This window comes from Prionailurus bengalensis, chromosome B3, assembly GCF_016509475.1.
Source record: "Prionailurus bengalensis isolate Pbe53 chromosome B3, Fcat_Pben_1.1_paternal_pri, whole genome shotgun sequence".
In the NCBI taxonomy this organism is placed as follows: domain Eukaryota; kingdom Metazoa; phylum Chordata; class Mammalia; order Carnivora; family Felidae; genus Prionailurus; species Prionailurus bengalensis.
In genome coordinates, this window is record NC_057355.1 from 55,204,283 (window position 1) to 55,231,123 (window position 26,841).

Below are 26,841 nucleotides of genomic sequence, written 5' to 3' on the forward strand. Positions count from 1 at the left end.
ATACAAAGCATGGTTCATTAAGATCAAGTTCAAGGCAAGACTGGAAAGAGGAACAAGTGAATGCCCCCACTGGTAAGTGGGGTAATTGTGAGGTGAGGGGAAGAGGTGAGAGCACTGGGTTGATGTGAGTGATTTAGGATGAAGCCTTGGGAGTCTGTTCTGTGTGGTGCTACCGTGTGCATCTGTGGTTGCGGGCCACCTTTTCCAAAGGTGAATGTTCTCGTTATGAAGAGAGGGTAACTCTTCCTAATACTCACCCCATGAAACTGTAGGCCTGGAAAAGGTGTCCTGTGGTTCAAACTTTTGGGAAAAGGAATCCTATTGCTCTTTAGGAGAGTGGCAGTATCCACCAAAATATTAAAAACCCCAAGAAGCCCTGTGCAGTAGTTTAAAAAGTCTATCTCAAGATTGTCTAAACTTACATGGTTCCAGAGTCCTTTTTTCATGTAACATAAAGGAACATCCCACGGAACCCTAGCATTCCATGAAATGCTCTTTAGGAAATGCTATTTTAGACTCTCTGTGATGCATTCAAATCTGTCTTCCCAAGTTCCCCAGCAACCTTCAGTATTTCCTTTGGAGTCTCACAGATGAAATCTAATTCTACTTTTGTTTGTACTCTTGGTGGCCACCTCAGTCCCTGGCACTTGGAGGAGGCTCGCTGGAGGTTTATTGAATAAATGCGTGGTTCCACCTGACTACCTCCTGGGATTTGGAGATAGCTGCATTTCTTCTTGCTGGAGTTTTCTCTTTCTCAGTCCCTTCAACTGTCCTGCAAGTGACCTGGTGTCTAGATGACTTTCTCCTCTATTAGCTCTACTTTGGATGTGTCCAGGCTTTATTTTCATCCTCACAATCCTTAACCTGGAGAAAGCCCTTCCTCTGATGCCGAGCAGATTACAGATGAGAGGAACAGAGTGGCCACCCCAGGTACCTGGAATGGGGGCACAGGACGAAGGAATGCCCACTGTCTTTACCTGAGGATGACCGATTTTGTGTTCATTCATCTACTCATTTTCTTTCACTCAAATATTTATGGAGTTCCCATTAAATGCCTGAAACTGCTCAAGAATTAAGGATGCAGAAGTGTCTGGCCTCAGGGAGTTTATGTTCTAGCTGGGGGAACAAGACTATAGCAAGGAAACAGATAAATATACAATATAGTTTCATGTAGTAATAAGCGCCATTACTGTACTAATAAAGCAGGGTAAGGGGATAGAGATGTAGGGGGTGGGCTTTTATTTTTTAATTTTTATATTTCTAAAAAATTTGCGGATAACTGACATACAACGTTACAGTAGTTTCAGGTGTACAACATAGCGATTCAACTTCTCTACACTTTATGCTGTGCTCACCAAAGTGTAGTTACCATCTGCCCCGGGGCTGGGCTTTTAAATTTTATTTTCTGGGTATAACAATACCCTATGGTTACTTAGAACTATTTGGAAAATACAGAAACATATGAAAGAAGAAAATCACTCAGAATCTTACCTAAGATAATGTCTACCCACATTTTGTGTTTTGGATAACTTTCTGGTCTTTTTCTCATACATGAACTTACAGCGATTTTTATAGAAAATCTGGAAAATAGTTGATACTATTTCTACCATCTTGAGCATTTCTCTGTTGCTAAATATGCAGAACTATTATTTATTGTAATAAGATACGTGTCACATAAAATTTACCATCTTAACTAGTTTTAAGTGCACTCCTCAGTAGCATTAAGTACATTCATGTTGCTGTGCAACCATTGCTGCCATCCATCCCCAGAACTTTTTCATCTTCCCAGATGGTAACTCCTCGTTCCCTCCTCCCCTAGCCCATGGCAACCACCATTCTACTTTCTGTGTCTATGGATTTGACTACTCTGGGTACCTCATGTGAGTGGAATCATGTGGTATTTGTCCCTTTGTGACTGATTTGTTTCATTTAGCACGATGTCCTCAAGGTTTACCACCAGACCAAACAATATAACTGCTTTGAAAGCATTTGGTGTGTATTCCTAGATTGCTATGCAGAACTGACTGCTTGATATTCCTTTCTCTCAGTCATGTAGTGTCTTTTTTTTTTTTAGTATCTATTTTTTGCATCTTTGTGAGCTTGTAAGTCTATATTTTCCTATTGTTTAGTAAATGGTAACAGGTTATTTTGTTCTATTCTGTGAAGATTCAGTTTATAACTAATGTACACACCCTGGGGAAGGTGCCTTGTATGGTATCTGGGTATTATTCTTCGTGGATGTGTCCATGTGTGGCTCAGGCATGGTAGATTGTGCTCTGGGCAGGTTTGTGCAAGCTTAAGGGTCGTTTATTTTCTTGAAAACCTCGAATTCCTATCCCACTTCCCAAATATTTACTTTTCTTCTCTCTCTCTCTCCCTCTTTTAGCTCATTCTCCTTTCTTCTCCCCACTTATATGTATTTTGACATTTGGTCAATTTTCAAGTTGCTTTATTACCAACGGTCTTAGATGTTATCATTAAAACATTAAGTTTAATCAGGTTTCAAGCTACTTTTTAAAATTTTTTAATGTTTATTTATTTTTGAGAGAGAACGAAACAGAGTGTGAATGGGGCAGGGGGCAGAGAGAGAGGGAGACACAGAATCTGAAATAGGCGCCAGGGTCTGAGCTGTCAGCACAGAGCCCGACACAGGGCTTGAACTCAGGAATTGCGAGACCATGACCTGAGCCGAAGTTGGATGCTCAACCAACTGAACCACCCACATGCCCCTAGGTTTCAAGCTATTTTAAATTTAAATGTCACATATTCACACAGTTTCATTTAACTCATAATCCTACTTAATCAAAGAAAAAAGATTTCACTGGACCAGTTAGAATTCCAAAAGAAAGAAGTCATTTTGTAGGACCACAGCTATCTCCCTATATTTACTGTCAAACATAAACATAAAATCAATCAGGTGTGAATGCTAATAAACTAGTGTATCTAACTGCCACTACAGATTCCAATGATGATATTTCAGGCTGATGTCCCACCCATGATAAATGGTCTCACCATCTCTAAATTAGTTAATACGTTATTCCAGATAATCGGGAGACAGTAACAGGAAATTCCTGAAAATAAAGGAGGAGCCATGATTTCTGATATAACAGGTGGGTCAGCATTTGAACACAGAAGAAAGGCGGAGTAGCATTCTTGTCTTCGTGACGGACTTTTCTGCCAATTGTTTGAGGCCTCAATGCACAGGGTTTCTAGAACACAGAGAATACTCAAATAGAGCAGAGAAAAGAAGAAAAGGATAAGAGGCCATTCACTTTCTCAGCAGTTCCCTGGATCATACCCCTTTCAAAGCTTCCATCATGCCCCTCCACTTTGACTCCAGATTTAGTCCCCCAAAAAAGTCCCGTGGGTGGCTTTTACTGTTGTTCCTGCACTAGTTCTTACCCAGGCATTTATTCTCTTGACTGATTTAGGATGGGATCTTAGTTTTTAGTAATCAGGTATTCAGGCAAAAGGGCAAAGGAGGAGGTTTTCCTGGTAGAAAAGAGAAACAAGATCATTAGGACGACAAAGACTCACAGCCACAGTTGTCTTCAACTTGTTCTGAAAACAATAGCAATAGGAAATAAGAGAAAGGGAAAGTGAAAATCATGACAAGGATGATATAGTCATTTGCTCTCTTGTAAAAGGGTTTCTATCATGGTTTTTAAAACAAAGCCAAAGAAAACAAAAACCCTCATTCAATCTAAATCGGGGCACACACACGTGCATACACACTCACACAAAATAAATCAGGTCATTAAAACCTAACTCCTGGTTTCCCTCCTTTGAGTAAGCATCCACATCTTGCAACGGAGAAAAAAATCTTCCCTCTCTCCCTAGAGGTGCCTCCTTCTTTGTGTCTAGCTAGGAACCTACCTCAGATACTAAAGGAGGGATAAACATGTGTATCAGGGTGGAGCCACCAAGTGGAGCTGGTGGGACAGGGCTTGACTTTCAACTCTAAAGAACAGAACTTCGTAGGAAACTGTCGAGGGGACAGTTAGTTCATTGCATTTATTGTAGGACATCACTTACTTCCAGGGGCAGAACACAGTGCTGGTGGGAGGGATCTCCAGATCACTGTCTTACTATTCTCTCTGCTTCCTGTATTTACTGTCTTATGTTTGTAACTCATATTTGGTAATTAAATCAGCCAGGCTAAGCATGAGACACCCAGCATGGGATCTGCCCACGCCAGGCTCCAGGACAGCTGGGAAGCAGCAGCTGGCAGTGGGTTTGCCTCATTCCCGTGATTATCATCCCTGGGGGTCTACGAAGGAACATGGGGAGCTGTTAGACAATGGGTGGTAAAGCTCCCTGTTGGGGATCCTGGCTTAAGATTCATTTTCTCTAGCAGATCTTAAGGGGCCACAAGTCATGGAATATTTATCTGCCCCATTCCATTCCATTCCACGAGGGAAGAAAAACCTTGGGTAACATTGTTTTTTGAACTGCTGCCATAGACACTAAGCAGGCTATTTGTGTGATTTGGTACTAGATAAGGCAATGAGGAAGCAGAGATCATAATTCAGAGGATATTGTAATTGGACTAATTTCCTGTTTGAAACGTTACTGCTAATGAACAGTGATTCTGCAAATTTAATTCACTATCTTGAAATTTTGATTCTTTGGCTTCAACAGGGCATTAAACTCAGTTCTTCAGAGACAAATGTGTGTGTGTGTGAGAGAGAGAGAGAGAGAGAGAGAGTTAGCAACCATTTGATGTAAAGCAGATCCAAGAAGCAGCTGAACATTTACATAAAGGCCTGTGTTTATAGTTTCTAAGAAATGTGAGCATGAGGAGGGAAAGTATTCTGTAGAGGTCAAATATCTGTATGTTTGGTGGCTAAATTAAGATATCTGTTTGAAAACAGGCTGGCATTTAGCTAACTGTCCTGAGGATTATAGGAATGGGATTCGGTTGCAGCTACCCGTGGATGAGTGTATCTCTGAATAAAACGGAGTAACTGTACCGAATCTGGTGTGTGGGTTCTTTGTTGACTTGTGAGGAGATCACCGGACTTAGTAGGATTGTAGCCCACAGAGCACACAAAATAAAGACTGCCATATGTGAATATAAAAGACTGAGTCCATTAACTTGCCAGGCAAAGGAACACTCCTTAATGAAGAAATTTGCTGAAGAGAGTGGTGAGGAGAAAAAAAAAATCAGGAGTTTTTAAGTTTTTGTTTATGGTGGTCATGCTAAGGATTGAAAACAAGCACTCTGGCTGAGATGGAATGTATGTGGTTGGATAAAACAAGTGCCATTGTTCATTGGTCAGGAAAGAATGTTAAGACCTCAGTAAGGGTCCAGTGTCCCAGGGTCAAGGTTTATAACCTTTATCAGCTGGTGAGAACAGTTACAGTAAAACCTAACAGTCAAACACTCTTTGGCAAGCACTGATGCAAGTGGACGTGCTTCTTGTCTCACACGTGTAGATGTCAGGAAGCTCTTGCTGGAGGTTTTGGGCTGTGTGTGTGTGTGTGTGTGTGTGTGTATGGGTGTATGGACAATGACTGTTTCTTCTAGTTTCAAGTTTCACTGCTCCCCAGTTCCTCACAGCCTATTTAGTACTGAGATCTCATTTCTCAGATATCTGAGATGAAATAGTCAATTAAATTCCTTTTAGAAGACTCCAAAGATCTAGTAATAAAAAAAAATGTTTCCAAGCATTGGGAGGGGTTCTGATAGCATGACAGTGTGAAATGAAGGGAGAGAGAATATGAAAGTCAATGACATTGTTTTGCTCAGTCATTAGCACAGTGTATTTCAAGTATAGGTGCACAGTTACTATTTGAATGAACAGGTGTAAGGCCAAGAAATATAGTTACTAAAGCAACCCACAGAATAGAAATAGTATTTTCAAATCATATATTTGATAAAGGGTTAATATCCAGAATATATAAAGAACTTATACAACTCAACAACAACAAAAACCAAACAACTCTATGAAAAATTAGGCAAAGGACTTAACCCATTTCTCCAAAGAAGATATACAAATGGACAATAAGCACATGAAAAGATGCTCAACATCACTCATCATTAGGCAAATGCAAATCAAAACCACAATGAGGTTGTACTTTACATTCATTAGAATGTTATTTAAAGCACAGAGACACACACACAAATCCCCAAAACAGAAAATTACAAATGTTAGCAAGGGTGTGGAGAAATTAGGAACTCTTGTGCATTCTTGGTAGCAATGTAAAATGGTGCAGCCACTATGGAAAACTGTATGGGAGTTTCTCAAAAAGTTAAAAATAGAACTACCATATAACCAGCAATTTCACTTCTGGGTGTAGTTCTAAATGAACTGAAAACAGTGACTCAAACATATTTGTATATCCATGTTCAGAGCGGCATTATTCACAATACACAAAAACAACCCAAGTATCTATTGTCCAATGGACAATAGATAAACTAAATGTGATACACACACACACACACACACACACACACACACACACATAATGGAATATTAGCTTTAAAAAAGAAGAAAATGCTGCCAGTTGTGGCAACATGCATGAACCTGAAAGGTATTATGCTAAATGAAATAAGTCAGAGAAAGACAAATACTGCATGGTATCACTTATATGTGGAATTAAAAAAATTTTTTTTAATGTTTATTTATTTTTGAGAGAGAGAGAGAGACAGAGCATGAGTGGGGAAGGGGCAGAAAGAGTGGGAGACAGAATCTGAAACAGGCTCCAGGCTCGGAGCTGTCAGCACAGAGCCCAATGCAGGCTTGAACCCACAAGCCGTAAGATCATGACCTGAGCTGAAGTAAGACACCCAACTGACTGAGCCACCCAGGCGCCCCTCACTTATATGTGGAATCTTAAAAAAAAAAAAAAAAAAAGGAACAACAAAAACATCCAATTCATTGAAGCAGGGTGGAATGGTAGTTGCCAGGGGCTGGGGGTTGAGGGAAAATGTGGAGATGCTGGTAAGAGGGTACAAACTTTTAATTATAAGATGAGTCAGACCTGAAGATCTAATGCAGAGCATGGGGACTCCAGCTGATAATACTGTATTGCATAAGTGAAATTTGCTGCTACTAGATCTTAAGTGTTCTCACACACACAGACATGCACAAAAATTAAATATGGGAGGTGATGGATGTGATCATGAACTTGATTGTGGGAGTCCTTTCACAACGTATATGTATATCAAATCATCACATTGTACACTTTAAAAATGTTAGTTTTATTTGTCAATGATACCTCGATAAAGCTGGAAAAAAAAAAGTAAGAGAACTGGCACGTGCTACAACATGGCTGAGCCTTGTCTTAATGTATTTGGGCCTCTGTAACAAAGTACCACAGATTGGGCAGTTTATAAACAACAGATATTTATTTTTCACAGTTCTGGAGTCTGCATGTCTGAGATCAAGGCGTCAGCATGGCTGGCTGAGGGCCCTTTTCCAAATCACAGACTAACCACATTGCTAGGGAGGCCAGGGAGCTCGGTGATATCTCTTTTGTAAGCGCACCAGTCTCATTCATGCGGGCTCCATCCTTATGGCATGATTACCTCCCACAGACTCCACCTGCCAAAACCATCACCTTTGGGCATTAAGATGGCAACATACACATTTTGGGGAGACGCAGACATTCAGACCATAGCAAATCTTGAATATATTATGTGAAATGAAATAAGCCAGTCACGGAAGGACAAATATTGTGTAATTTTTCACTTATATGAAGTACCTGGAGTTGTCAGATCCAGAGACAGAAGGTAGAATGGGGATTGCCAGGGGCTTGTGTGGTTGGGAGGGAGTTAGTGCTTAATGGGGACAGAGTTTTAATTTGTAAGTTTGGAAGTCTGGAAGACGAAGAGTTCTGGAGACGGATGGTGGTGATCATTGCACAATAGTATGAATGTGCTTAATGCCACTGAGCTATATTAAAAATAGCCACATTGGTAAATGTTATGGTAGGTGTATTTTACTACAATTTTTGAAAAAGTATAGGTACTAGATGGATTATATTTTTGTAGGATTCAGTATCGTATAAATGAATTTTATTTTGTTGAAAGGATACAAAGCCATTAAGAGAAGGATAACTGAGACCTCAGGGCCTGAGTTTCCAGCCCATCCTCAGCCAAGTGAATTTGGTAAGGAGTGCAGAGTGGACTCTTCTAATTTCTTGATGAAGAAGCCCAGCCAAAAGCCACACTGGCCGAGAGGGCTGCTGGAGGACTGGAGGAGAGAGTAGGTACCAATAGCTCGTGTTTGTTTCCCATCGCACAGGGCTTTTGTATCTTTGTACATCTCTTGTGAACCACACAAACACCCTCAGAGAACACTGTAATTCCACATTTTATTTATTTTTATTTTTTTAATATTTATTTTGAGGAGAGAACAAGCAGGGGAGGGGAAGAGAGGAGGGGTTAGAAGATCCCAAGTGGGCTCTGTGCTGAGAGGTTGACAGCAGCAAGCCCCGATGTGGGGCTCGAATTCACAAACCGCGAGGTCATGAGTTGAGCCGAAGTCAGATGCCCAACCAACTGAGCCACCCAGGTGCCCCTGTGATTCCCCATTTTAAAGCTAAGGGAAGCTAAATGGGAAGTTGAGGCTTAGAGAAAGTAAGTGACCATCCCTAGACCACAAAGCATTTTTTCTGGGGCTCAAACCCGCGTACTCTCGCTCCTAATGTTTCCTAGTGACATTGCTTTGAAGCTAAGAAACTGCTCTTTTAGCTACGAATAGATTAAGATAGTGGGGAACAATTGAGGGAATAACAGCAGGCCTGAGTCATCTTTAAAATCACTTCTTTTTTTAAATTTTTAAACGTTTATATATTTTTGAGAGACAGAGAGAGAGAGAGCAGGGGAGGGCAAGAGAGAGAGACACACACATACCCACACAGAATCTGAAGCCGGCTCTAGGCTCTGAGCTGTCAACACAGACACGTGGGGCTGGGAATTATGAACCATGAGATCATGACCTGATCCATAGTCGGAGACTTAACCGACTGAGCCACACAGGCGCTCCTAAAAATCACTTGTAAGTGAGAGAACAGCATGGCTATGATCATTATCACCGATGTCAATCCTCTGTGGGACATCTCATTCTTAAAATTCTTTCACTATTTTTTTTGTCTAATTACAAAAAGTAAATCTGACTTATTGTGGGAACTGGAAAGTAGGGCAAAATAAAAGAAAAAAACAGACAAATCACTGGAGAGAACCAAGAGTAACAGTTTGGTATATAGGGTTTTCCTGTCATACATTTAATACCTAAAGTGAAACTATATAGTGTTTATTAATTTGTTACATATTTTTGTCATTTGTTGTACAAATTTTCTAGGTTGTTTAGTATGAGTAGTACTTGCTTTGACCTGAGCCTTCAGGTGGAAGAATAATCTTAAGTGCCTCTATTTGTCACAGGTATATTTAGTAACAGTCTTTTTGCTTTATTTTTTATTTCTTTTATTTTATTTGAGAGAGAGCGAGCGGGGGAGGGGCAGAGGGAGAGAGAGAAAGACAGAGAGAATCTTAAGCAGACTCCATGCCCAGCACAGAGCCCAACTCAGGGCTTGATCTCACAATTGTGAGATCATGACCTGAGCCGAAATGAAGAGCCGGATGCTTAAGGGACTGAATTACCGGGCACCCCAAGAGTCTTTTTTTTTTTTCATTAAAAAAAATTTTTTTAATGTTTATTTACTTTTGAGAGAGACAGAGACAGAGTGCGAACAGGGGAGGGGCAGAGAGAGAGAGACAGAATCTGAAACAGCTTCCAGCACAGAGCCCGACGCAGGGCTTGAACTCACGAACTGTGAGAACATGACCTGAGCCCAAAGTCAGTCACTTAACTGACTGAGCCACCCAGGCACCCCAAGTCTTTTTGCCTGAAGTAACAGAAAATGGCTCTGCCTAGCTTAAGCCAAAAGAAAGGTTTCTTGGAAGGATATTGGGGCAGCTCATGGGACCCGAAAAATGAGTGAACCAACTAGTAGGACAGTGGTTTTGGGTCCTGAGGCCTCTGCAGGAGGCCCATCTCTGGTTCCCTGGGTCCCAAATATCAAATTCCCAGGTGAGACAGTGATTGGCACCTAATCCTGGAGGAATTATCTTTGGCCAGAACAGAGTTGCATTGTGACAACATAGTATTTCCATAGTAGTCATATATTGGGAAGGGGAGTGGCTACGGAGGAGGAAAAAGAGCAGAAAACGCAGGAGGAGAAAGAGGCTTATAAAATGGAGGTAGTAAATGCAGTAAAAAATAGATTTCTACCTCAAAGGGAAAAGAAGACATTAGATCAAATTTTTTGGACACCTTAAAACAAGGAAAGATTGGGATTATTTAAATCATCCCCAAAATGCTCCTCTCAAATCCAAGGTTTGCTAAATTAGTAATCAAATATTTCATGTTATTATAGCTGGCACATTAGTTTTAGAACATAATTCAACTGAGCTGTATTTTTGTGGGGTGAAAGAAAGTTTGAGGCTGCATGTATAGGTATTGTGTATGTTTATTTCCATTTTATAGGACTTAGGGCATTGTTTTAATGCTTCAGATATTTATAGAGGTAAATATGGTAAAATGGTCATTATTGTTGTTCCATGACAAGTTGTTTACAACATCTGTATTTTATTTGCGGAGGATTATTTGATCAGGAATGAAACTACCAATTATAGCATCTTTTCCATGGAAAATGTGATCCACTTTATGAACTGGTTTCTAAAAATATGTTGCAACTAAAATCAGGTCCTGCTAATTTATCCAGATGAGTCTATAGAAATTTACATATATGGAGATATTATCAAACAAACACACACATTCAAAAAGGTCATATATACACATTTACTGAGCCAAGGGAGAATGGTTAGCTGTCTGGGCCTAAATACAGATGGTAGGGGATGGCCTCAAGTGCTTGAAGAGGAACAAATTAATTCAGAGCTTAAGATGCATGGATGTTAAAGCTGATGCATTTGGGAGAGACCCCAGTGTTTTTAGCTCCAATTGAAATGAAATGAAATACTTTCTCCAGTGATCTTTTCCCTCCAGGCCTTCTTTACTGTGCACAGCCAGGTGATAATGCGTTTAAGGATGTCCCTTTTGTAGCCCTTTTTGGTTTCCTATAGAAGTCAGTACTGAATTTGTAGCACCCCAACATTCTCACTTATACTCAGTACCAATTTCCAGGAGCAAGAAAGTAGATTTCTAATTCTGATGTTGACAGGCACACTGGTCTGAATCATTTAACAGTGCAAGTAGAATAGGCTTTTTGAACAGTGTTCCTAGAAACATCAATGCTGTAGCTGCATGGGAGTCTCCTGAAAAAGTTCAGAGTTTGTCCCACACTGTGTTTGGCCTGGAAGGGGTTGGGTCCCCCATGGTTCTACTTCAATAGACCAATCATAAGAGTTCCATCATCCATCATCTTTGGGTTTTAATGTTCTTACGGAAACCTGGTCCATAGCCCTGGTAGGTTTCAAAGACACAAGGCCCAAAATATAGCTGGATCAATAAATATATATTGATTAACGGAGAAGTTTCAGGTCTTCGCCACCCTTGATCACAGATCTTGAGGTGACTCTGGAGTTCTTGAAGGCTCCATGGTCACTGCTGGTAATCAGAGAAAAGCAGAAAAGACTTAGATAATCTACAAACATGGAACCTGGCATCCTGAACTAGGTCAAATTCCAGAATGAGGAGCTCTTAGAAAACTGGGTCAGGCTCCTAGCTCCAAGGTAGAGTGTTTGACACATGGACACCCACTCGTATATATTGTTAAACAAAGGAATAAAAATAAATTCACTGAAGATACTCAGTTTGGCTCAAAGACCCTTGGAGCTCAAGGACTTGATTCAGATGAAAAGAAAGATTTCTCAAGTCCCATGGAACTGGCTTCAACTTCTTTCTAGTTTCAAGTATTAGCAAACAATCTACAGAGCTGTTTATGATTAAGTAATAGGTACTATCAGCAGCATTATCATCATAACAAAAGCCAGCATTTATAAAATAGATATCACTATTAACCTTATTTTGCCCATGAGGATACTGAGACTTAGAGAAATTGTGTAATTCAACAATGTCACCTAGCAAGTTAATAAGTGGTAGAACCAGAAACCAGAGTTGACTGACTCCTGTGTACTTGCCTCCATCAAGATGAGAGAACTTTAAGGAACAAAGCAAGGGGAAATGCTGACAGCCAGAAGTGACAGAATAAGGAAGTGTTCAATTTGGAATTTGACTTGGGTTCAGTATGCCAGATTTCTTATTTGTGAGTACTGCCTGGAAGGGCCTACATAAAGACACTCACAAATCTGTAGGTAAGGGTACTTGTAGGACCAGACGCTTTCTAAGATTGTGTCAGACAGTGGTTCTCAAACTTTAGCATGCAAAGGAATTAGTCACTTGCAGGACTTGTTGAAACACAGACTGTTGTACCCCACTCCTAGAGTTTTTGATTCAAGAGTTTGCACGTTGGGGCTCCTGGGTGGCTCAGTCGGTTAAGCATCGACTTCGGCTCAGATCATGATCTCATGGTTCATGAGTTCAAGCCCCGCGTTGGGCTCTGTGCTGACAGCTCAGAGCCTGGATCCTGCTTCAGATTCTGTGTGTGTGTGTGTGTGTGTGTGTGTGTGTGTGTCTGCCCCTCCCCTGCTTATGCTCCATCTCTCTCCGTCTCTCTCACAAATAAATAAATATCAAAATTATATGAAAAAAAGAATTTGCATGTCTATCAAATTCCCGGGTATTAATGATGCTGCTGGTCAAGAAACCACAGTTTGAGAATCACAGGTATAAGGAAGCATATCCTGTGGTTTCTTTAAAAAAATTTTTTTTCCATATGTTTTTTAAAGTTTATTTATTTATTTTGAGAGAGAGGGAGAGAATACACATGAACAGGGGAGGGGCTGAGAGAGAGGGAGAGAGAGAGAGAGAGAGAGAGAGAGAGAGAATCCCAAGCAGGATCCACACTGCCAGTGCAGAGCCCAACATGGAGTTTGAACTCACCAACTGTTAGGTCATCACCTAAGTCAAAATCAAGAGTCAGACACTTAACTGACTGAGCCACCTAGGCACCCCTATCCTGTGGTTTCAAAATGAGGTTTATAATTGGACCAGGGGTCATATGAAAATCCCTTAATTTTGAAAAAGTGGTTCTCCCGAAGATCCCAAAAAGCATCTGGAGGCATTTACGGTTCCATTTTTGTTGTTAAGGAAAGGGCAAAGCCTGGGGAATGCCAGAGCAGCGAGTTCTAATTCTGCTATATGTATGTGTATATATATCGCCAGAAAAATCAATGATACATTTCCTTTAGGGAAGAGTGAGCCAGATGGAAGACACTCAAAATTCATTAAAACTAATCTCAGGATGAAAAGAGTCCTTTCTTTGATAAAAAAGAGAGCTTTGTGGCCAAAGGAAATGCAGGACAGTTGGTGCATCTCTCCACCTGCCAGGCAGATTCGTTCCACTTCCTATTGGTATTCTCCTTAGGAAAACTGAGAACTGCCTGACAAAGTAAGTCTGCAGCTCTGACCCCTTTAATTACACATGAGCTGTGGCTTGTGAGAACTGCACCTACCCTATGAAAATGGTTGTTTTCACATATGTTTGAGCAATAAGAGGGTGGATCCAGATCCAGATTATCTGAGCCACTAATGAGAATTTCTCTGAAAATGATCTCTTCCATTGTTATCGGTGACAACACAGACAAAAAAAAAAAAAAAAAAAAAAAGAGAGAGAGAGAGAGAGAGAAAAGAAAAGAAAAAGAAGGCGTTTTCTAGTTAAGTGTGTATGCCAATGTAAGGTGGCAGGAATCTGGCAGCAGCTCATTAGAGGGCTTAGGTTGGATCTAGAAATAGACGCTGAGGTGGAGAGTTAAATGCAGAAGGCTTATTGCGTGGGCGCTCAGGATCAACATGCGGGGGAGTGAGGGATGCAGGAGGTTGACCAGTGATGCCATCTCAACAAAGGCCTGAGCAGATCTCATGGGCAAAGAGACCAGGCCTTTGAATTAATTTTGACCCGCCTTTGGATGCCTGCTGTCTCTAGGGATGGGACACATCTGTGGGCAAGGCAACTGCCTTAAGGAGAAGACAGCTTTGGGGAAGCAACGTAGCTGTGAGCCATTAGTGGTGAACACTCCAGCAACATGGGCAATACGTACCTCTGTGTGGAAGGGGGAGCTGGGAAAAGGGATCATACTGTGTTTCAGTGCCATAGAGATGTCTAAACATTTACTCATTCTGCCTGTGTAGAAACTTGCACTGTCCATTACTATTTGCACAACAGACATAATTGGACCTCTTCTACAACATATTATCTGTAGCACCCCAGTTATAACACATAGAGTGCTCAGCTGGGTACTAGGCATTGTAAAAACAGGTTAGAACCATTTCTTTCTTTTTTTTTCATGTTTTTATTTACTTTTGAGAGAGAAAGAACACCACCCAGGTACTCCTCTTTCTTTATTTTTTTAAGTTTATTTATTTATTTTTGAGAGAGAGAGAGAGAGAGAGCGAGGTGGGGAGGGACAGAGAGAGAGGAGAGAGAGAATACCAAGAGCTGAGCTGTCGTCACAGAGCCCAATGGGGGGCTTGGTCCTACGAGCCATGAGATCGCGACCTGAAATTGAGAATCAGACCCAAAATCAAGAATCAGATGCTTAACCGACTGAACCAGGTAGGCACCCCCAGATGCATCTCTTAAAGAAGACAGACATTATATGGATAAAACAATAACTTGCTCAAGGTCACAAAACTTGTAAGAGAGCTAGATTTTCAACTCTGGCTGTATGCTTGCAGAGTCCACTGTTAAGCAGCCTTTTTTCAGGTCCTGTTATCATGCAAAAGTGGAATTATAGATAAATCAATGCCCTTAACATTTTTTCCTTTTAATGCTTACTGTAATTTTGCACTTTTGTTTCCTTCTGTATTTCTTCATGTACCATGCACTGTATAATGCACATGGTATCACTTAATGAACTTTAGTTGATACTAAAAAAAAAAAAGAATTTCAGTTTTCCTCTTTCTCCACTGAGTACTGATAGGAGGGACAAAGAATGGAAAATGATAATTCACAGTTTGTAAAAGGAGTTCCATAATTCTTATATTTACAAAGAAGACCCATCTCTTATAAAACTAGCTTCCTATACCAAGAAACTGCACAAGACCAAGTCCAAAATATATAAAAATAATCTTTGTAAAGATTAAAAGGTTGTGCTCTAATAGGTTTTCCATAGCTGACCATGACCCCAAAGGCTCTAACATTCATTTTTGGGTTTTGCTTAGCAAACCACAAACTGAGAGCCTAATCCAACCTACTGTCTGATTTTGATTTTACCACCTTGTGACCCAAGAATGGTTTTGATCTTTTTAACTGGTTCAGAAAAAAAATCAGAAGATGAATATTCCATGATCTGTGAAAATTATATGGAATTCAAATTTCAGTGTCCATAAGTGTTACCATCACACAATCATGCCCATTCATTTATGTATTGTCTGTGACTGCTTTTCTAGCTACAACTGCAGCATCGAGTAGTTGTGACAGAGATTGTATCATTGGCAAAGCCTAATGTTTTCACTATCTGGTCCTTTATAGGAAAGGCATGCCAACTGATGCTCTTAAGAGACTCTCAACTTTAGCTCTCTTAGAAACACTTGAGGGAGCTTTTAAAACTCCCAATCTCCAAGCCCCACCCTGCACCAATTAAATCAGTCTGGAGATGAGATCCTGTCTTCAGGATTTGTTAAAGCTCCCCTGTGTTTCCCCAGTGTGCGGGCAAGGTTGAGAACCATTGCCTGCATTTTTAAAAAAAAATTTTTAATTTTTTTAATATATGAAATTTATTGTCAAATTGGTTTCCATACAACACCCAGTGCTCATCCCAAAAGATGCCCTCTTCAATACTCATCACTCACCCTCCCCTCCCGCCCACCCCCATCAGCCCTCAGTTTGTTCTCATTTTTTAAGAGTCTCTTATGCTTTGGCTCTCTCCCCCTCTAACCTCTCTCTCTCTTTTTTTTTTTCCTTCCCCTCCCCCATGGGTTCCTGTTAAGTTTCTCAGGATCCACATAAGAGTGAAAACATATGGTATCTGTCTTTCTCTGTATGGCTTATTTCACTTAGCATAACACTCTCCAGTTCCGTCCACATTGCTACAACCACTGCCTGCATTTTGAAGGATAGGTGGCTGAGGTCTGTTGGCATCCAGACTGCCAGATGGGAGAGAGAATGCAGGTCACTTATCACCTCCTGTGTGTTCTGGGGCTGATGTGAGAAAAGATGTTCAGGACCTCTAGATGCCCTCTGGGGAAAGCCCTTCCCACAAGGAGGTGGCAGGGATGAAGGAGATAGGGGAGAGGAGAGGATTGTGCCAAATATCTCTCCCAGCATATTGAATTAGTCGAAGACAAAATTTCCCCCAAATGGAACATTATCAAGTGAACAGGCAATGTGGCCATCCCTCACCTAGCTGCTAGGAATAGGTGACCTAATTCTTTAGCATCTACTGGCACAACCATCTGGCTGAAACTGCAGAGCATAGAAACCAGGTATCCTGTGCAGTGAGTCCAATAGAAATTTTAATCAACTGTGAGGTGCACGAACTGATGTGCTTAAGAATCACCTGGAGGCTCTTGGTCCCACTCCAGACCTATAGAATTAAAATCTCTAGGAACAGTCCCAGGAATCTGCATTTTAACCAGCATCCTAGTTGATTCTTAAGAATTTCAAAGTCTGAGTGGCTCAGTCGGTTGGGCGTCTGACTTTCGTCTCAGGGCATGATCTTATGGTCCGTGAGTTCGAGCCCCGTGTTGGGCTCTGTGCTATCAGTTCAAAGCCTGCTTGGGATTCTGTGTCTCCCTCTCTCTCTGCCTCTCCCGCACTCACGCTCTGTCTCTTTCTATCAAAAAAATGAATAAGGGGCACCTGGGTGGCTCAGTCGGTTAAGCGGCCGACTTCGGCTCAGGTCACGATCTCGCGGTCCATGAGTTCGAGCCCCGCGTCTCTGTGCTGACAGCTCGGAGCCTGGAGCCTGTTTCGGATTCTGTGTCTCCCTCTCTCTCTGCCCCTCCCCTGTTCATGCTCTGTCTCTCTCTGTCTCAAAAATAAATAAACATTAAAAAAAAGTAAAAAAAAATGAATAAATGTTAAAAAAAAATTTTTAAAAAAGAACTTTAAAGTTTAATCATTACTTACTTAAATGGTTATGCTGTTGAACTTTTAGCAGGTATGCAGGCATATTTGCCCTACCATTATTTGCCACAGTGGGAAAGGCCAGTTATTTATTCCTCTGAAGGGTGCATACACACATTAAAAAAAAGAGAGAGGAGGCGCCTGGGTGGCTCAGTCGATTAAGTGTCCGACTTGGGCTCAGGTCATAATCTCGCAGTCTGTGGGTTCGAGCCCTGCGTCAGGCTCTGTGCTGACAGCTCAGAACCTGGAGACTGTTTCAGATTCTGTGTCTCCCTCTTTCTCTGACTCTCCCCTGTTCATGCGCGCGCTCTCTCTCTGTCTCAAAAATAAATAAATGTTAAAAAAAAAATTAAAAAATAAATAAATAAATAAATAAATAAATAAATAAAAGAGAGAGAACTTACCAGGTAAAATCTATAATATATATGCCAAATGGCCTTTCAAATGATCAGAGTTATTTTTTTAAAAGAGCAGTGTGGGAGTTATACACTCTTTCTACCAATTGCTATCTTGCTCAGTAGTATAGATACTTCTATGGCAAACTGCTTGAAATATCTTAAATAGTGCCAATCTTCTTTCTTCGAAGGCAGCTCTACTTTTTGGAAGTAAATAAACATCATTTGGAGTGAAGTAGGGTGGATAAAGTGGGTGATGAAGTTGGATCTGTTTTGGCCTTTTAAAAAATGAGCTTTGATTTGTAAGTGATCACACTGTATATCAGTTCACTCTTGCACTCCCAAAGACATGCCTGCATGGTATTTTGAATATTTTGTCTAAAACAAAGTTGTTTTAGAAAAGCCTAGTTTATTTTTGCTTTTATTTCCCTTGCCTCCGGAGACGTGTTGAGTAAGCAGTTGCTGTGGCTGAGGTCAAAGAGGTTGCTGCCTGTTTTTCCCTCTAGGATTTTGATTGTTTCCTGTCTCACATTTAGGTCTTCCATCCATTTTGAGTTTATTTTTGCGTATGGTGTAAGAAAGTGGTCCAGTTTCATTCTTTGTCATGTTGCTGTCCAGTTCTCCCAGCATCATTTGCTAAAAAGAGTCTTTTTTCCATTGGATACTCTTTCCTGCTTTGTCAGAGATTAGTTGGCCATACATTTGTGGGTCCAATTCCGGGTTCTCCATTCTATTCCATTGGTCTGTGTGTCTGTTCTGGGTGTTGTATGTAAGTGATACATCATGGGAATCTTCTCCCCAAGCCAAGAACACATTGTATACACTGTATGTTAGCTATCATGACAATAAATTATATTAAAGAAAAAAAAAGCCTAGTTTATCCCAAAGTAATGGAAAACAGTTTTTAGATTTACAAATTCCTGAGTGTTTTGTATGAAATCAACCCCGTTTCTTTCTTGTCATTTTCATAAGGCTTAAGCACTTAGAAGGTGTTTTTGTGGGTGTAGCTGTTTGCGTTTTGAAATATGTGATTCCATTACAGGAAATCATTGTGGGGATAGGATAAAATCAGTACTTCATTTCTGATCACCTGGGGAGACTTGTAGGGAAGGTGTGATAGTGGGGTCTTTCACTTCATTCAAGTGCACTAGATGGGTCAACATTTGCATCAGAGCCCAAGGGCAGCATCCCAGAGCAGACAGAACAACTGTGTTCTGTGGTTGCTGAGCTGGGTAGAATTGCAGATGTACTTTAGAATCAGATTTTAAATATAATTCAGGTTGAACAGAGAGGCATGATAAGTCAGTGTGGGAGTAGATGCTGTGGGCAGTACTGAAAGGTTTTATTTGACCATCTTGGGACCTGAAGTGCCTATTTCTAAATGAAAGGATATATTTTATGGGCTCTGTCTACCCTCCTAGAGTGCACAGGCGATGCCCCTTGATAATAGCACAAAGGGAGTTTGAAGCTTTCCATTTTCTACCAGTCTGTGGGCACTGACTGCATTCATTGTTTGCTTATCGCCATGGAGGCAGGCTCCTGTTCTAAAGTGTCTTGTCTGAGGGACTACACAAATTTTTGAATGTCTTTAATTTCACCCAGCTGAACAAAATTGAACACATAGATCACTGGGCCTTGATGTTCTGAAGGCAAAGATTTCAAAAAAAGAAGGCACTAGTTTCCCTACAACAACGTCACAACATAATACCCCACTGATCTGGGGCTTGAGGTACTCACAAGTCCCTCCCTTCATCAATACGAGGGCACTTTGAGACATTGACAACCTGTCCCTTTGACATTGTTAACTGCTTTCTTTAAGGAAAGTACCTTGGGAAATATAGGTGACTTTGTTTTGCCCCATTATTTTTGTGTTTTGTTTAGGGAAGGTTTTTGCTGTGATTAAAATTTATTCTCATTTCTATTTGCCTGGACAAAATTGAATCCATTCCTTCATTCTGTGTGTGGCAGGGGGTGGGGGCAGGAGATGGGGAGAGTTGCCTCAAACCCACTGGGCCATTTGCCTGGTTTCATGTTACACATTTGCTGGCTTTCCTATTTACTGAAGAGCTGCATTTTGACATTTAGTAGAAACAGTCTGTCCGACAAACGGTCCCTCTATCAAACACTCTACTTTGTCTTGGATTGTGATATTGCCTTCCAAACCTGTAACAAGGGGGGGTTAGACAACTTTGCTTCCAGAAGAGCTTAACTCTTTAAGGGTTAAAGACACAGAAAAATTATAACTTAAGTACTGTAGTGGCCAAGGGTTGATGAAGAAAGGTGGCTTTGTTTGGATGATTAGTTTGCACTCTGTTGAGACAGACAAAATATCTGTTTTTGGTCTTATGGCGTAGGCAGGGTTTTAAATGCTTAAAAGCAAATCTTCAACGGCATTCTCATTCTCTTACATCAGCCCACTTCTCTCCCCTTCTCTCTCATGTGGCAAAACAATAAACAAAGTGGCCACTGTTGGTGCTGTGGGGCGTTCCTGCCTCTTTCTAGTGCAGGCTCCCAGGATGGAAATCTTGAGCCATTAAAACTCTGAAAATTCTGCTTCTCCAAGAGAGGACATTTGCTGAATGTTTGCTAGCTGGAGAGTGCCTCATGACCAGTCAGCTCCAAAAGGGTTGTGTAGAAATGCGGGCTTCATAGGCAGCTGGGGTGGCGGGGACACCCCCAGCCCTGTGAGGAAATCCCCACTTCTGGGCTCTGTTTTCTTTTTCTTCTGCATTTGTAAAGTGTCTGAGGGTGTGGCTGAAACTCCAGAAGAGCATTCAAAGTACTATTTGTTTTTGAAAATGTTACAGCTAATCTCTTGGTCCTAGTCTGAGGGAAAGAAAAGATCTTTGTGAAGAAAGGCAACAAAATGCAACCATCTATCTGTCTTCCCTGGCTGGGTTTGGGGAGATTTGTTAACACTGATAGCCGAGAAAGCAGAATTTGAGAGGTTATTTTAAAGCAGTGGTTCTTAGCCTGGGATCTGTGGAGTCCCAAGAGCCCCACAGATGGTTTTCTGGGTAGTGGAGTGGGGGTCGGGGGGGGGGGGGGGGTGGGGGGAGGGGAGGGAGGATCTCCTAAAATTGAATAGAAAAATTTGTACAAACATTGGAGAGAGAGCCTGTGACTCTTTGGAGTCTCAACTCCAAAATAATAATAATAATAATAATAATAACAACCACTTTGTATTTTTTCTTTTTTATTGTGGTAAAATACACATAACATAAAATGTAGCATATTAACCATTTTTTAAGTGTACAGTTCAGTCCTATTAAATACATTCACATTGTTGTGCAGCCATCACTACCAGCCAACCCCATAATTCTTTTCATCTTGCAAAACCGAAACTCTATACCCATTAAACAAGTCCTCCCTAGTCCCTCTTCCCCTAGGCCCTGGCAACCACCATTCTACTTTCTATCTTTGTGAATCTGACTACTCTAAGTAGCTCGCGGAAGTGGAATCACGTAGTATCTGTATGTTTGTGACTGGCTTATTTCACATAGCATGAGGTCCTTAAGTTTCACCCATGTTGTAGCATACTGCAGAATTGCCTTCATTTTTAAGGAATAGTATTCCACTGCATGTATATACAACATTTTGCTTATCTATTCATCCATTCACGGATGCTTGGGTTGCTTCTGTGTTTTAGCTATTGTGAGTAAAGCTACTATCAACGCCGATGTATAATATCACCACTTTTTGTTTTGTTTTTAATGTTTATTTATTTTTGAGAGAGAGAGAGAGAGCACGCGCGCGTGCAAGGGTACCCACGAGTGGGGGAGGGACAGGGGAAAGGGGGACAGAGGATCTCATGCAGACTCTGTGCTGACTGCAGGAACCTGATGCGGGGCTCAAACTCTGGAACTATGAAATCACCACCTGAGCTGAAGTTGGACTCTTAACCAAATGAGCCACCCAGGCACCCCATCGCCACTTTTTAAAAGCAAGTTCATAGGCACAAGTTTCTCCTTTTTTCTTTTTTTTTTTTAATTTTTTTTCAACGTTTTTTATTTATTTTTGGGACAGAGAGAGACAGAGCATGAATGGGGGAGGGGCAGAGAGAGAGGGAGACACAGAATCGGAAACAGGCTCCAGGCTCTGAGCCATCAGCCCAGAGCCTGACGCGGGGCTCGAACTCACGAACCGCGAGATCGTGACCTGGCTGAAGTCGGACGCTTAACCGACTGCGCCCACCCAGGCGCCCCTCACCTTTTTTCTTTTGAGCAGAGTTGTATATCCAGAGATTTTCAGAGTCTGTAATGCTTCCACATGCCTTGATCGACTTTAGAACTCCTTTTTTTAAAAGGAGTTTAATACGGTATTATATTAGTATCAGGCATACAGCATAGTGATTGGTCATTTGAGTATGTTGTGAAATGATCACCACAATGAGTCTAGCTACCATCTGCCACTATACAAATTTAATACAATATTATTGACTATAGTCCCCGTGACATATAGTACATCTCATGACTTAATTATTTTATAATTGAAGTTCTTTCATCTTGATCCCCTTTACCCATTCCGCCCCCCACCCCCACCCCCCTTCTGAGCCCCTCCCCTCTGGCAATCTCCAAGCTGTTCTCTGTATCTGTGAGTCTGGGTTTTGTTTTGTAAAATCACGCAGTATTGTATTTGCCTTTTCTTTTCTAAATTATTTCACTTAGCATAATGCCCTCAAGGTCCATCCATGTTGTCACAAATGGCAAGATTTCATTCTTTTTATGGCAAAAGTATTTCATTGTCTGTGTACACAGAGAGAGGGAGAGAGGGAGAGAGACATCTTCTTTGTCCATTTGTCCATCGATGGACACTTAGGTTGTTTCCATATCTTGGCTATTGTAAGTAATGCTGCAATGAACCTAGGGGTGCATATATCTTTTCAAATTAGTGTTTTGTTTTCTTCTGATAGATACCCAGTAGTGGATTTGCTGGATTATATGGTATTTCTATTTTAAATTTTTTGAGGAACCTCCACACTGTTTTCCACAGTGGCTGCACCAATTTACATTCCCACTAACAGTGTATAAGGATTTCCTTTTCTCTATACCCTTTCTAATAATTATTATTTCTTGTCTTTTTTAAAAAATTTTTTTCTAATTTTTTTTTTTTTTAATTTATTCTTGAGACAGAGGCAGAGCGTGAACAGGGGAGGGGCAGAGAGAGAGGGAGACACAGAAACCGAAACAGGCTCCAGGCTCTGAGTCGTCAGCACAGAGCCCAATGTGGGGCTCGAACCCACAAACTGTGAGATCATGGCCTGAGCTGAAGTCGGACGCCCAACCGACTGAGCCACCCAGGCACCCCTATTTCTTGTCTTTTTGAAAATAGCCATTCTGAAGGGTGTGAGGTAATATCTCATTGTGGTTTTGATTTACATTTCCCTGATATAAAGTGTGATGTTGAGCCTCTTTTCATGTGTCTGTTGGCCATCTGGATGTCTCTTTTGAAAATTGTTTAGATCCTCTGCCCATTTTTAATTGTATTGTTTGTTTTTTGTTATTGGGTTGTAGGAGTTCTTTATATATTTTGGGTATTAACCCATTACTGGTATATGATTAGTAAATATCTTCTCATTTAGTAGGCTGCCTTTTCATTTTGTTGGTGGTTTCTTGTACTGTGCAGTGGCTTTTAATCCTATGTAGTCCCATTTATTTTTACTTTTGTTTCCCTTGCCTTAGATTCAGATAAAAAAAAAAAAAGATTTAAAACTGATGTCAAGGAGCTTATGTTTTCTTATAGGAGTTTTATGGTTTCAGGTCTTTAATCCATTTTGAATTAATTTTTGTGTATGGGGTAAAATAGTTGTGTAGTTTCATTCTTTTCCATGTTGCTGTCCAGTTTTCCCCACACCATTTATTGAAGAGACTGTCTTTTCTTCATTGTATATTCTTGCCTCCTTTGTCATAAATTAATTGCCCATATATGCATATGTTTATTTCCAGGCCCTCTATTCTATTCCATTGATCTATGTGTCTGTTTTTATGCCAGTATCTTACTGTTGTAATTACTATAGCTTTGTACTACAGTTTAAAGTCAGGAAGCATCATACCTCCAGCTTTGTTTTTCTTTCTTAAGATTATTTTGTCTATTCAGGGTCTTTGTAGTACTACATAAATTTAAGAATTATTTGTTCTAGTTTTGTGGCAAATGCCATGGAATTTTGATAGGGATTGCATTGAATGTCTAGATTACTTTGGTTTCTATGGACATTTTAACAATATAAATTCTTCTGATACATAAGTATGGAATATCTCTCCATTTATGTGTGTTTTCTTTGTTTTCTTCAATTTCTTTCATCTTAGAATCTAAGACACAAAAGTGTCTTAGACTTTTTAGTGTACAGGTCTCTCACCTCCTTGGTTATATTTATTCCTATTTATTTTATTATTTTTGGTGTGATTGAAAGTGGGATTCTTTTTTTTATTTTTCAGTTTTTATTTTAATTACAGTTAGTTAAAATATGGTGTTATATTAGATACAGGGACACAGTATAGTGATTCCACACTTCCATAAAACACCTAATGCTCATCACAGCAAGTGCCCTCCTTAATCTCCATCATCTATTTCACCCATCTCCACTCTGGTAACTATCAGTTTGTTCTCTAAAGTTAAGAGTCTATTTCTTGGTTTCTCTCTTTCTTTTTTTTTTTCCTTTGCTCACTTGTTTTGTTTCTTAAATAACACACATGAGTGAAATTATATGGTATTTGTCTTTCTCTGACTGACTCATTTTGCTTAGCATTATACTCTCTAACTCCATCCACATCATTGTAAATGGCAAGATCTCATTCTCTTTTATGGCTGAAAAATATTCCATTGTGTATATATACCACATCTTCTTTATTCATTCATCAATCAGTGGACCCTTGGGCTGTTTCCATATCTTGGCTATTTTAATAATGCTACAGTAAACATAGGGGCGCATGTGTCCCTTTGAATTTGCGTTTTTGTATTCTTTGGGTAAATACCCAATAATGTGATTGCTGGAAAGTAGGGTGGTTCTATTTTTAAATTTTTGAGGAGTCTTCAAATTGTTTTCCACAGTGGCTGCACCAGTTTGCATTCCCACCAATAGTGCACAAGGGTGCCTTTTTCTCCACATCCTTGCCAAACACCTGTTGTTTCTTGTTGATTTTAGGAGATTTTTTCTTGATTTCTCTTTTTGATAGTTCATTATGAGTATATAGAAGTGAAACAGATTTCTGTATATTACTTTTATATCCTGCAACTTTACCGAATTAACTTATTAGTCCTAATAGTTTTTGGTAGAGTCTTCAGGGTCTTCTATCTAATATCTCATGTCATCTGAAAATGGTGATATTTTACCTCTTCCTTTCCAGTTTAGATGTTTTTAACTTCTTTTTTTTATTATTAATTTTTTCCTAATTGCTCTGGCCAGGACTTCCAGTACTATGTTGAACCAAGTGGGGAGAGTAGGTATCCTTATGCTCTTCCTAATCTTCAAGGAAAAGTTTTCAGCTTTTCACCATTGAGTATGATAATAGCTGCGGGTTTGTCATTGGCCTTTATTATGTTGAGGTATGTTCTTTCTATACCCAATTTGTTGACAGTTTGTTTTTTTTTTTTAAATCATAAATGGATGTTGAATTTTGTAAAATGCTTTTTCTGCGTCCATTGAGAAGATCATATGATTTCTTTACTTCATTTTGTTAATGTGGAGCATCATGTTGGTTGATTTCCACATGCTGAGCCACCTTTACATCCTGGAATAAATCTCACTTGATAGTAACATATGATCCTTTAAATGTATTGTTGAATTTGGTTTGCTAATATATTGTTGAAGATTTTTGCACCTATGTTCATCAGGGATATTGGCCGGTACTTTTTTTTTTTTTTTTTTTTTTTGTAGTGCTCCTGACTTTAAAATCTGAGTGAGTGTGCCCAGGCATACATGAGCATGCTTGCCCACATGGGCACACAGCTGGGTTCTGGGTGCTCTTTTCTTCCATGAGGAGATAACAGCCAATGTATAGAACGCAATGGCTGAGAAAGGGCTAGAGTTATCCCTTTGGGCTTTTTCTGGAATTGACCCCTGCCACTTTGCACTAGTCCCTTGCTAGTTTACCCCAGTTACATTGGAGTAAGGATTGGCCAAAAAGCTCCCCCCATCCCCCCCCCCCCCCCCCCCCCCCCCCCGCCACTGCATTGTTTTCCTGGTCCTGGGAGTGTGGGATTCCCTCCCTTTCGTGCACATGGCAGTATGGTTACTCCCTGAATGAGTGTAGGTTTTGAATTCAGACCTGGGTTTGTATTCTGCCTCTTCCACTCTCAGCTGCATTATTCAGAAGCAGTTATTTAAATTCTTTACGCTTTTGTTTCCTCATTTGTAAGATGGATATAAAATAGCTATCTTGAAATGACATTGTTAAGAAGAAATGAGGTGATGTACATAAGGTACTTATGGCCTGCCTGTATAGATAGGAAATGTTCCTTCATTAAAACCCGGATTCTCTGAGATGGCATTGTGTATCATTCTAAAGGAAGGGGCTTCTACTGTAAAAGCATTGCTAAAACCGGTCAAGATTTTTCTTCTTTATGAAACTTTGGGGAATGGAAACAAGGAAGTCTACCAAATAAACTGAAAAAATAAATCTGGATTTAGCAGTCATAAAGATGGAGGAGTTAAAGGTTAAGCTGGAATGGGACAGAGATACAAATAAAGATCTTTTATTTATCTGTGACATGTACATTGATCCATCTCTCTGTGGGTGTTGGCAAAAGACAGAAAGGCTGTGTTGCCTCTTCATTGGGACATATATTTTTTTTCATTTTTTAAATGTTTATTAATTTTTGAGAGAGAGAGAGAGAGCGTTCAAGCAGAGGAGAGGCAGAGAGACAGAGACAAAGCAGGTTCCAGGCTTCAAGCTGTCAGCACAGAGCCCAACACGGGGCTCAAACTCACAAGCGGTGAGATCATGACCTGAGCTGAAGTCAGATGCTCAATCAACTGAGCCACCCAGGGGCCCCTTCATTGGAACACCTTTGACATGCCCTCACATTTTGACAGAAGATGAGCAAAAATCCTGCTGAGAAACTTACTTTGCATTCTTTTAATATTTTTATTTACTCAATCAACTGCACAGTGAAGGGAAAAGATAACATTGTTTACATTGTTGACATATAAATATCAATAGAATAAAAATAGGAAACAACAAACCATATATACAAAAAACACCTAAACCAAGTCATTGTTTATAAGCTCTTTCTATATCACTATTTAGACAGAATTAATTTTATGTAGCTACCAATGTGTATATGCCATTCC

General features: G+C 40.3%; 1 protein-coding gene across 1 annotated transcript in view; it reads left to right on the forward strand.

Moving 5' to 3' along the window:
- SHC4 (SHC adaptor protein 4) overlaps positions 1-26,841 on the forward strand; it is a 128,490-nt gene that overhangs the window by 40,375 nt on the left and 61,274 nt on the right. The window lies entirely within an intron of this gene.